This window comes from Leptodactylus fuscus, chromosome 5 (genome assembly GCF_031893055.1).
Source record: "Leptodactylus fuscus isolate aLepFus1 chromosome 5, aLepFus1.hap2, whole genome shotgun sequence".
Lineage (NCBI taxonomy): Eukaryota > Metazoa > Chordata > Amphibia > Anura > Leptodactylidae > Leptodactylus > Leptodactylus fuscus.
The window spans coordinates 218,436,448-218,448,886 of record NC_134269.1 but is presented as its reverse complement, the minus strand read 5'-3'; positions in this window follow the sequence as shown (position 1 = coordinate 218,448,886).

Here is a 12,439-nt window from a genome sequence, read left to right as displayed (position 1 = left end):
TGTACTTATATCCAGTAAGGATACAATGTAACATGGAGGCGCAATTCACTTATATCCAGTAATGATACAATGTAACATGGAGGCGCAATGTACTTATATCCAGTAAGGATACAATGTAACATGGAGGCACAATGTACTTATATCCAGTAATGATACAATGTAACATGGAGGCACAATGTACTTATATCCAGTAAGGATACAATGTAACATGGAGGCGCAATTCACTTATATCCAGTAATGATACAATGTAACATGGAGGCGCAATGTACTTATATCCAGTAATGATACAATGTAACATGGAGGCACAATGTACTTATATCCAGTAAGGATACAATGTAACATGGAGGCACAATGTACTTATATCCAGTAATGATACAATGTAACATGGAGGCACAATGTACTTATATCCAGTAAGGATACAATGTAACATGGAGGCACAATGTACTTATATCCAGTAAGGATACAATGTAACATGGAGGCGCAATTCACTTATATCCAGTAAGGATACAATGTAACATGGAGGCACAATGTACTTATATCCAGTAAGGATACAATGTAACATGGAGGCACAATGTACTTATATCCAGTAAGGATACAATGTAACATGGAGGCACAATGTACTTATATCCAGTAAGGATACAATGTAACATGGAGGCGCAATGTACTTATATCCAGTAAGGATACAATGTAACATGGAGGCACAATGTACTTATATCCAGTAAGGATACAATGTAACATGGAGGCGCAATGTACTTATATCCAGTAAGGATACAATGTAACATGGAGGCACAATGTACTTATATTCAGTAAGGATACAATGTAACATGGAGGCGCAATGTACTTATATCCAGTAAGGATACAATGTAACATGGAGGCACAATGTACTTATATCCAGTAAGGATACAATGTAACATGGAGGCACAATGTACTTATATTCAGTAAGGATACAATGTAACATGGAGGCGCAATGTACTTATATCCAGTAAGGATACAATGTAACATGGAGGCGCAATTCACTTATATCCAGTAATGATACAATGTAACATGGAGGCGCAATGTACTTATATCCAGTAAGGATACAATGTAACATGGAGGCGCAATGTACTTATATCCAGTAAGGATACAATGTAACATGGAGGCACAATGTAGTTATAGCAAATGGTTCCACATTTATGGCACTTACGTGGACAGTGGCTCAGTCCTCAACCCGTCCACAGTCCTGCAACCCTTCCGACTGTGGTGACCTAATCCTACTTTCCAACCACTTGGAGGGAAATACAGGGCATGTCTTGGTGACCATTCTGTTACAAAGTGTATTACATTGACCCAAATAAGTCATTTTTATACATTTGGATAAAAACGTGGAAGTCTTATGCCAATGAGGCAGTTGGTGCACCGGGGGTGGATCTGCTTCTGTTGATGCTTCTGTAGGCTTCATGGTCATATGTTACTCCCTAAGGGTTCTCTTTTGGACTCTTGACTAGGGTTGAGCGATCGGGATCGAGATCAGTTGGAAGATGATCGGAAATCAGATTTTAAAATCAATCCTGAAAGCTCAAGATCAGCTCAACCCTACTCATGACCAATCACATCAGTGGTCAAGTGCGGCACGCCAACACGATGATGCCTTAACATAAGGTCAATATAAGTGTTTATTATTTGTGGACCCCAGGAATTATAGAAGTATAGTATAGCAAGTGATTGGTGCTTAACAAGGTTCGGCAAAACAAATCTCGTAAGATTCACCCAATTCCTGCAAAGCGGGGGAGGAGGAATTGCAACCTTCAAGGCTTCTCTTAGAATTTTTTCATCTTGGTTTCAAGTGAAATAGGAAATTGTAACCAGATTGGAGATGAGTTGAGTGCGGACACATCTGTTGTTCTAGATAAAACCCAAATGGGCAACGTCACTAGTCGGTGTTCTGGGGTCCCTTCGGTCAAGTAAATATTGGGGTGTTGGTATTTGGACCTCTATAATGTAAGAGTTATGGACTCTCCAAGGTTGTTTTTCCTATAATTTGATGATGACTATCTACTCCCATCATCTCATCATCCTATTGTAGTTCTGTCCCTGCATTAGAAAGGACGGTAACCAGAAGACTCACGGTCGATCTTGAGATTTCAGGATCGATCTTAAAATCCAATTTTCAATCAATTTCCAGCCGATCCCGATCGTAAAATTTGCTCGATCACCGATCGGGATCTGATCTTTCTCGATCCCAATCGCTCAACCCTATCCATGATATACGTGGATAGGGTTATGCCGATCTTGAGATAACCTCTGACCTTGATCCCGCGGAAAAGATCGGGATCGCTGATCGGAATCTGTTTTTTTCTGATCCGATCACTCAACCCTCACGGTCACTTATTTGCTACCAAGGAATTGAAATTGATGCTCCAATGCCAGAACGGTCAAAGACATTATGAATTGGGGTCAATCCTGGTCGGCCAGAAAGCCACAACGTAACGTGACGGTAAAATACCCTCCGCGTTGGCTTCTATCTCATACTTAGGTTTTGTAGTCTCTGCAGCACATTCCAAGAATTGGCCATGAAACGTGATAATAAAGCGCCGGCTTTCCGAGGAGCACATGCTTTCCTTTGTGCAGATATCTGACTCTGTCAATAGCGAGGTAATAGTACCGCGTAGTAACACAATATAATACGTGAATGAGGGAAGCGGGAACCACAACATCTTCATCTATTTGAGTTCTAATAGAATTTCTCGAGTAAAGGGTCAGGGATAAATTAGGAGATGTGCCTGTCATTACCGTGCAACACGTTCCCCTACAAAGACCTCAAGACACCATCTTCTAAGTGTTTACCTTCTGCGGGAACACAAAGGCGGCCGCTCTCCTCTTATACCGCGGGCTTAGATTCACAATACAATTTGTTTCAAGCGTTTTCTAAAGAATGTCACACAAATGGAAACCAGTCAATATATATGGAGGATAATGCACTTGCTGGTGTGACAATGTAACATGTAGACTCTGTGTATACAATGTATCTAGAAAGCCGTATTCTCAGGGCTATTGTGCAGAAGATTCCAGACCGTTCACGGTTTACAGATACAGATGTAGCAAACGTTAACTTGGCATATCAAATGTAAATGTTTAACGCGCTATATACAATAGTATAGGAACCAATGGCGTGGAATGTGTCGAATTCTAAGTTATCTACATATCTGTAACCTATATACATAACCTATAGAGACAGCCAGGGTCAGGGGCACATGGCGGACCAGGACATGGGGATGGACACTATGCCACTGCTTCAAGCCACTAGCCCCCTAGAGGTTACTCAGACACGACCCCCCCCCCCCCCCCATGGTCAGAATGCTAAAGATTTCTCAGTCTCAATCCAAAACTAGCAGAATAAAGTCACATATTACAACAAGCAATGGCCGAAAAAGCTTTCACAAGGAGATAAGAGGATCATTTATACAGGCAGCGGCTCTGAATGTACCTGAATATGGAGAAGAAAGCATGGGGGGAGGGGGGGGGACTTGTTCTACTTAAAAACTGCGGTGCCTGAATCTGTCCCGTGTCACCGGCTGCTCGCCCTCCAGTCTGAGTTTACCTTCTGGCAAGAAGAATTATAGAAGCTGCACCAAGGAACTACTGTAAGGTGCGGCGCTTAGTGACCCAGGCGGGAACAGGTTAACGTTGGCTGCTTGCCTTTTTGCCTGAATCTGTATTTAGATGTCTGATTTCCAGTTGTCTGCACATGGAGCCATCTATATAACTGCTGCTGAGATATAGTCACTCCATGGATCACTAAGTCACTATGGAATCTACAAGATACAATGTGGCCAATGTAGAGTTATGTATAGTGTTACATGTATGATATAACTCTATCTATCTATCTATCTATCTATCTATCTATCTCCTATCTATCTATCTATCTATCTATCTATCTATCTATCATCTATCTATCTATCTATCTATCTATCTATCTATCTCCTATCTATCTATCTATCTATCTATCTATATATCATCATCTATCTATCATCTATCATCATCTATCTATCTATCTATCTATCTATCATCATCTATCTATCATCTATCATCATCTATCTATCTATCTATCTATCTATCTATCTATCATCATCTATCTATCATCTATCTATCTATCTATCTATCTATCTATCTATCTCCTATCTATCTATCTATCTATCTATCTATCTATCTATCTATCATCTATCTATCTATCTATCTATCTATCATCATCTATCTATCATCTATCATCATCTATCTATCTATCTATCTATCTATCATCATCTATCTATCATCTATCTATCTATCTATCTATCTATCTATCTATCTATCTATCTATCTATCATCTATCTCCTATCTATCTATCTATCTATCTCCTATCTATCTATCTATCTATCTATCTATCTATCATCTATCTATCTATCTATCTATCTATCTATCTATCTATCTCCTATCTATCTATCTATCTGTCTATCTATCTATCTATCTATCTATCTATCATCTATCTATCTATCTATCTATCTATCATCTATCTATCTATCTATCTATCTATCTCCTATCTATCTATCTATCTATCTATCTATCTCCTATCTATCTATCTATCTATCTATCTATCTATCTCCTATCTATCTATCTATCTATCTATCTATCTATCTATCTATCTCCTATCTATCTATCTATCTATCTATCTCCTATCTATCTATCTATCTATCTATCTATCTATCTATCTATCTATCTATCTATCTATCATCATCATCTATCTATCATCTATCTATCTATCTATCTATCTATCTATCTATCTATCATCTATCTATCTATCTATCTATCTATCTATCTATCTATATATCATCATCTATCTATCATCTATCATCATCTATCTATCTATCTATCTATCTATCTATCTATCATCATCTATCTATCATCTATCATCATCTATCTATCTATCTATCTATCTATCTATCTATCTATCTATCATCATCTATCTATCATCTATCTATCTATCTATCTATCTATCTATCTATCTATCTATCTATCTCCTATCTATCTATCTATCTATCTATCTATCTATCATCTATCTATCTATCTATCTATCTATCTATCATCATCTATCTATCATCTATCATCATCTATCTATCTATCTATCTATCTATCTATCATCATCTATCTATCATCTATCTATCTATCTATCTATCTATCTATCATCTATCTCCTATCTATCTATCTATCTATCTATCTCCTATCTATCTATCTATCTATCTATCTATCATCTATCTATCTATCTATCTATCTATCTCCTATCTATCTATCTATCTGTCTATCTATCTATCTATCTATCTATCTATCTATCATCTATCTATCTATCTATCTATCATCTATCTATCTATCTATCTATCTATCTATCTCCTATCTATCTATCTATCTATCTATCTATCTATCTATCTATCTCCTATCTATCTATCTATCTATCTATCTCCTATCTATCTATCTATCTATCTATCTATCTATCTCCTATCTATCTATCTATCTATCTATCTATCTATCTATCTATCTCCTATCTATCTATCTATCTATCTATCTATCTATCTATCTATCATCATCATCTATCTATCATCTATCTATCTATCTATCTATCTATCTATCTATCTATCTATCTATCTATCATCTATCTATCTATCTATCTATCTATCTATCTCCTATCTATCTATCTATCTATCTATCTATCTATCTATCTCCTATCTATCTCCTATCTATCTATCTATCTATCTATCTCCTATCTATCTATCTATCTATCTATCTATTTATCTATCTATCTATCTATCTATCTATCTATCTCCTATCTATCTTCTATCTATCTATCTATCTATCTATCTATCTATCTATCTCCTATCTATCTATCTATCTATCTATCTATCTATCTATCTTTTATCTATCTATCTATCTATCTATCTATCTATCTCCTATCTATCTATCTATCTATCTATCTATCTATCTATCTATCTCCTATCTATCTATCTATCTATCTATCTATCTATCTATCTCCTATCTATCTATCTATCATCTATCTATCTATCTATCTATCTATCATCTATCTATCTATCTATCTATCTATCTATCTATCTATCTATCTATCTCCTATCTATCTATCTATCTATCTATCTCCTATCTATCTATCTATCTATCTATCTATCTATCTATCTATTTCCTATCTATCTATCTATCTATCTATCTATCTATCTCCTATCTATCTATCTATCTATCTATCTATCTATCTATCTATCTATCTCCTATCTATCTATCTATCTATCTATCTCCTATCTATCTATCTATCTATCTATCTATCTATCTATCTCCTATCTATCTATCTATCTATCTATCTATCTATCTATCTATCTCCTATCTATCTATCTATCTATCTATCTATCTATCTATCTATCATCTATCTATCTATCTATCTATCTATCTCCTATCTATCTATCTATCTATCTATCTATCTATCTATCTCCTATCTATCTATCTATCTATCTATCTATCTATCTCCTATCTATCTATCTATCTATCTATCTATCTATCTAATATAAAACAAGGAAGAAATATAGAATACTGTTATTAGTCACAAAACCATGGACTTGATCCAACCTTGGAAAAAGCCCTGTGGTGTTGGAAAGCTCTTCATACACCTGTGCAGGGATCTTCTACAATGTCAGGTAGATATTGAATACATACATGAGATTCAGAAATTAAATTGTAACAAAGATAAATTTACAGAATAATTATCAAAGGTGCCAAAATTATCACTTAATTTGCAGAACCTGCAGTATTGTCCTTATCCTTCCTTCCTCCCTTCCTCCTTCCTTCCTTCCTTCCTTCCTTCCTTCCTTCCTTCCTTCCTTCCTTCCTTCCTTCCTTCCTCTCTTCTGTCCTCCCTTCCTTCCCCCCTCCCTTGCGTTCTTTCTTCCTTCCTTCCCTCCCTTGTTCCTTCCTTCCTTCCTTCCTTCCTTCCTTCCTTCCTTCCATCCTTCCTTCCTTCCTTCCTTCCTTCCTTCCTTCCTTCCTTCCTTCCCTCCCTTGTTCCTTCCTTCCTTCCTTCCTTCCTTCCTTCCTTCCTTCCTTCCTTCCTTCCATCCTTCCTTCCTTCCTTCCTTCCTTCCTTCCCTCCCTTGTTCCTTCCTTCCTTCCTTCCTTCCTTCCTTCCTTCCTTCCTTCCATCCTTCCTTCCTTCCTTCCTTCCTTCCTTCCTTCCTTCCCTCCCTTGTTCCTTCCTTCCTTCCTTCCTTCCTTCCTTCCTTCCATCCTTCCTTCCTTCCTTCCTTCCTTCCTTCCTTCCCTCCCTCGTTCCTTCCTTCCTTTCCTCCTTCCTCCCTTCCTTCCTTCCTAAGCTAAATGCTAAGTTTGACATTTTCTTGAAGTTATTATAAATTATTCCATCAGATTCTTCATTCTTAATGTGAAGTGAGATTATTCGTTTCTTTCTTTTGTCTTTCCTTTCTCATATCTTACCTCACAAGGCAAATATAACTTCAAGCAGAGAGTTCTTCCTTCCTTCTTCCTTCCCTCCTTAGTATTTCCCTTATTGTTCCCTTGGCTCCTCCTCTTTCCTTGGTCCCATCACTTTTCTAGTTCTTCCTTCCCTCCTTAGTATTTCCCTTATTGTTCCCTTGGCTCCTCCTCTTTCCTTGGTCCCATCACTTTTCTAGTTCTTCCTTCCCTCCTTAGTATTTCCCTTATTGTTCCCTTGGCTCCTCCTCTTTCCTTGGTCCCGTCACTTTTCTAGTTCTTCCTTCCCTCCTTAGTATTTCCCTTATTGTTCCCTCGGCTCCTCCTCTTTCCTTGGTCTCGTTACTTTTGGAGTTCTTCCTTCCCTCCTTAGTATTTCCCTTATTGTTCCCTCGGCTCCTCCTCTTTCCTTGGTCCCGTCACTTTTGGAGTTCTTCCTTCCCTCCTTAGTATTTCCCTTATTGTTCCCTTGGCTCCTCCTCTTTCCTTGGTCCCAGCACTTGTATTCTCACACTATTTCCCCCCATACAGAAGGTTATTGACTCTTCTGAACCCGATGAACAAGCGATTCCATTAGTTTACAAAAACCATTGAAGAACTTGGAGCTGGAAGTGGCTGAAACAGTCCCATGTAAGATCCTCGCTCTCCATTACAATGGAATGCCTTTGATACGTGGATCTTATTGATGCGCACGTTTTTGATGCGACGGATTCTTTAAAGGAAATCAATCAGTTCAACATCTTAAATGTCATTCTGATTGAAAAACATGGACAAATATCTATTTCACTTTATCGCAGACGTGAGTCCTCCCCTCGTGTTCCGACTCTTCATATCTTCGCTTTTTAATACACTTCTTTGTTGTTTAAACTTAACTACAAGAAATCTTCCTTATTCTTCACCTTTTTCTCGTTCGACCTTTGTCTTTCCGAAATCTATCAGCGGATTGTGAGATGAAACACAGAATAAAGAAGCTCATTGTACATTCAGAAACCTGATCAGGAGAAATGGGGCTTGTGGAAACGTCTTGGTTAAGTACAGGGAGGGAAATCCTCCTGCTTGGAGAAAAGTTGCAGGAGACTTGTATCTTGTAAGATGTTGGTGGGATCTTCATATATCAGGATAACATTGAGGTCCAGGTAAGGCTTTGGTCAACTACAGATGAATTCTCCCTAGAGATGGGCAAATATTCACGCGGTTCCAGTGTTTGTTCCCAGGCATCCTCCAACCTCTTTGGCCTCTTCTGTCCTCCTGGGTGATGTCCAAGGGACTACTCAAGCCTATATATAGACATCAGCGGTTATGTGGGGTGCATTGACATCATGACACCAATATATCCAGCATGATCAACATTACTTTGGAGTCAGTAACATCATCCTGGGGGTCGGAAGAGACCAGAAGACACCTATTACTGAACATTGGACATGATGAGGGAGCGCATATTGTGTTGAGACATTGTATTAGCTATTAGTTGGAGATCATATACGTCTGGTCACATCAGTATAACATGTTGGATATACAGTAGTGATATTCATCTCCCCCTCATGATTTCCTACTGTCAACATTTACCCCTACCATCTAGATTTGGAAGCAGAATCTTGAGTCCATCTGCTGAAGCAGCCTTGAAGGATGATATTAAGAAGAACCTCAATGATACTTTTATCAAACCCATACATTTCTAGATATGTCCCTTTTTGTCCATTTCCTGTTGGTGGGTTCATGAGTTTCCAAAAATGGAGCAGACAAATTTTTGTCCAACCTAATGAAACTTGGAGCGTTTCTTAGCAATGGTCCCTGACAACTGGTAGAGCAAGAGCAGGTTTTATACAGGGGAGAAGAAAGTTGACAATGACATCAGAAAGGGAACTGTCTGCCATCTCAGGATGATGGGAAGAATATGCAAATCTGTCTTCCATGATGTAATTAGGAAGTAAGAAGCTGCCTCATTGTTTCAAACCAATAGAGGGCGCTCACTGGAATGTGCAAGCCTGTCTTCCCTGATGTAGTTAGGATGACAGAATTCCAGTGAAATAACCCAATAATGGCTGCTCCCTTTAGCATCATGCCCGACCTTCCAAGAGGCCTTTATTTTGCAATGACGCTGGGATTATTACCAGGTATAGTCTCTCAATCGAGGACAGCCGTTTCGATGTACTTGCATCTCATCAGCTCGATGTAGAGAGGACTATAACCTGGTAGAGGTGAGCGATGTATGGATTTGGGAAGGAAGTTTATCCCCTGATGGGGAACTTGGCATCAGCCTCATGGACTCTTTTGCCTTCCTTCCTTGTGTCTTTATCCATATTTATATGAGGGGGTACCCAAAAGTTTCCAGAAAAGTTGCTTTTGAAGCTTGTATTTATTTATTTTTTTACTAAATTCTATGGCGTCTTCCAGTGGCTTGATTGTTGTTTGGTTTCCGGGTCGTAAGCATAGCACCAAGACTCGTCTCCTGTAATAATTTTAGAAAAAAAATTCGGCATGTTGTTTCATGGCACGGCATGTTTCGATGCGACACTTTCTCTGTTGATCAGTCAAGAGCCGCGACACAAACTTTACAGCGACCCGTGACATGCCCATAATCCTCCGATAAAATGCGCTGAATCAAGCTCTGACTCACTCCAGACAACTCTTCGAGTTCCTCAATGGTTTGTCGCTGATCTTCACGCACGAGCTCATTGATTTTTTTGGACACTTTCATCTGTTCGGAAAGTTAACGGACGTCCAGAACGCGGTTGATCACCAATTGACAGTACACCATTTTTAAAGCGGGTGAACCATGAGTAAAGTTGAGATTGACACATAGCGTCATCCTTGTAAGCGGTCTTCAACATTTTAACGGTTTCCGATGCTTTTTTCCCCGAGCAGCCGCGCGCTGCTCATAAAACTTCTCCATGAAGAAAAACGACGGCTAGACGAAACAGCTCTTGCAAGAAAATTCACTGCGGGTAGACGAAACCTTCCGCATCAACGCCTCTTGGCACACTGACTGAGAAGGCGTGGTTGAACAAATAACTAGCTGCAGAATCGTGTACCACGAAAACTGCGCGTGCAGCAGCCTCATTCTGGAAATTTTTGGGTCCCCTCTCGTATACTAGGATGACTCTGATATCAATAAGTAGTGCTGTAATGTGCAATCGGAGGGTTCCTGGGATTCAATCACGAAACCTTCCTAATTTTTTTCACTGCAATACTTGTCCCTACTTTAGCAACACATGACCAAAGAATTCCCATAGAAGTGAATACAGCATTGCCCATCTGCAGACCACTGCCATGGAAAAATTTGGAGAATTTTGCAATCCCCGCTATCCTGATTGTTGGGGGTCCCAATGGTCACCCTATAGAGATCTGACACTTATTCCTTCTCCTGTGCATTGGGAATATGTATAAAGCATTACAGTGAACCTATTGTCCATCCTCACAGGTCTGCACTTGTTTTCTACTTGAAACATTGATTTTTATACAGTGAGTCTTACTTGTGCCATTCCTTTGTTATTCCTCCTGGAAACACAATATTGGTCAAGGACCTGAAGCAGAATACTGCCCCGATCTGTAAGGAGTTGTCACGTCTACACAATAAATAACCTTGTATTCAAGAAGAATACAAAATATCCATCATATCCTTGATCTCAGCTCTAAGTGAGAGGTCATTTTTCTCTATTTAGATAAAGAAAAACTTTATAACCCAAGGTCTGTGTGAACTGCGGCTAACATCTCTGGCAGCCGTACCAGGTATACATTACTATGGCCCAAGACAAGAGAACAGGCTGAGTGCAGAAACCACATCCATTATTGTATTGGCTATAATATACTTTTGCTTTACAAATCACTGGGTAGGTCCCTTGCAAAATATGGTGCACAGTTTGGGGCACCTGGATATAGGAATATATAGCTGAGGAGGAAAACCAAGGGAATTAAGGAGATGGGTGGATTGGACGATAAAGATGGGTCTTCAAACTTGGGGTTGTTCGGTTTGCAATAAAAGAAGCTTAGCGGGCGACCTAATAACAATGTATAAATATAGGAGACCTTTCCAATGATCTCCATATACCAAGGACTGTAACAAGGGGCTTCCTCTATAGGCCGGGCTTCTTTACAGTAAGAGCGGGGAGACTATGGGATGTTGTGATGGCTGATAACTTCTACAAATTCAAGATGGGACTGGACGCCTTGCTCGAAAAGAAGAATATCATAAGATATGGGATCGAGAATTTTTGGGGATAGGATGTTGATCCAGGAACTTGAGTCCAATTGTCATATTTGGGAAGGAATTTTTTTTCCTGTGATAGGGCAATTGGCATCCGTCTCGAGTAGGGTTGAGCCAATGTTGACATCCCGATCCCAATTGTGATCGTGAAATTTGCTCGATCGCCAATCGGGATCCGATCTTTCTCGATCCCGATCGCTCAACCCCATTCATGATAGGATAGGGTTGAGAAGATCTTGAGATTTTAGGATCGTTTTTAAAATCCGATTTTTGATAATTTTCTAGCCAATCGCGATCGTGAAATTTGCTTGATCTTTCCCGATCCCGATCGCTCAACCCTAGTCTCGAGGGGTGCTTTACCTTCCCTTGTATCAACTTGGTAGGTTTCTAGGTTGGACTTGACGGACCTGTGTCTTATCCAACAATTGTGTTTAGTCTTTTTTCATAGATGAATAGTTGACATCTGGAAGATTCCATTCCCCTGGTCAATGGGGTGTGTCCCTACAAAGTCTGGACACACCCCAACTGATAACACCCAGACATAAATTCATCCATAAGTTTTTAAGAGGAATAACAGAAAAATTAAACCATGCAAAATTCTAAGAATCACAATATAGAACATTTTTTAGAATTTTTGAAATGCGATCCATAGAATTTTTGCATGTCCTGCTTTTAGTTTTGCCCCTTTGCCCCTGCGGTCACCTCTTATTATACTACCTGTCAACGTTCCCTGGTCCTCATCATCCC